Source organism: Schistocerca nitens, chromosome 1, assembly GCF_023898315.1.
Source record: "Schistocerca nitens isolate TAMUIC-IGC-003100 chromosome 1, iqSchNite1.1, whole genome shotgun sequence".
NCBI classification, from domain to species: Eukaryota; Metazoa; Arthropoda; class Insecta; order Orthoptera; family Acrididae; genus Schistocerca; species Schistocerca nitens.
The window spans coordinates 1,241,509,976-1,241,510,865 of record NC_064614.1 but is presented as its reverse complement, the minus strand read 5'-3'; positions in this window follow the sequence as shown (position 1 = coordinate 1,241,510,865).

Sequence of the window (890 nt, the reverse complement as noted above, 5' to 3'; positions counted from 1 at the left end):
GCTGGACTTTAACATAAGGATGAGGCGGTAATTTATTCCATTTTGTTTTATGTTTTCCACAATAAAAATCAGATTGTTCACTTGTCTCGTTCTCTTCCTTGTCGAAATTATCTTCTTACGATTTTTCTTCACTTGTATTGTTGGAGCTCTCTTCCATGTCCACATTGTCTTCTTCCGATTCCTCCACAACATTGTTTCCAGTTTGCTCATCACCTTCGCTTGTACATCCATCGCACAGATCAGAATCGCAATCGGAAGACTTATCAGTGTGCAGTTCTTCCTGTAGCCATTGCAACCAAATCCTTTCATCAAAAGTGCGATCTGTCATTATACCTAAATAGTAACGATAAATTAATACTATATTAGAAATTCAAACGTATTTCAAATATAATGGAAATTAAAATTTTTACTTACCGTATAAAATATGTGCTGGTACTTCGATACGCGTGAGGAGTACACGTGTGCGCCAGACATGACAGGGAACACTCAAGACTTTCCTATGGGAAGATCCGTGCAGGACGGCGCACACCATTTACTGTAGGTACAGGTTAGAACAAGAACGCCAGGCTCTGAGAATTTTAACTGTGCCACTCTTTCCAACCGTGAGTAACCGAGGATTAAGCAGCTGCTTCGGAAGTGCTAGAATTATCAACCGCCATTTCCCTACATCCTGGCCGTTCCGACCACATGATCCATCCGTGCGGCTTCTGGCTGTGGGATGTTTTGTTCAGTGTTCCTATTGCAAACTTAGCTGCATTGAAGGCACGCATTGCACAACACATTCTGAACGTGACCCTGGAAACACTTCGATCAGTTGTGGAACATGCCGTTTCTCGATTTCAATTTGTTGTCAAAAAACGGTGGACACCATATTGAACTTGTTTTCCGCC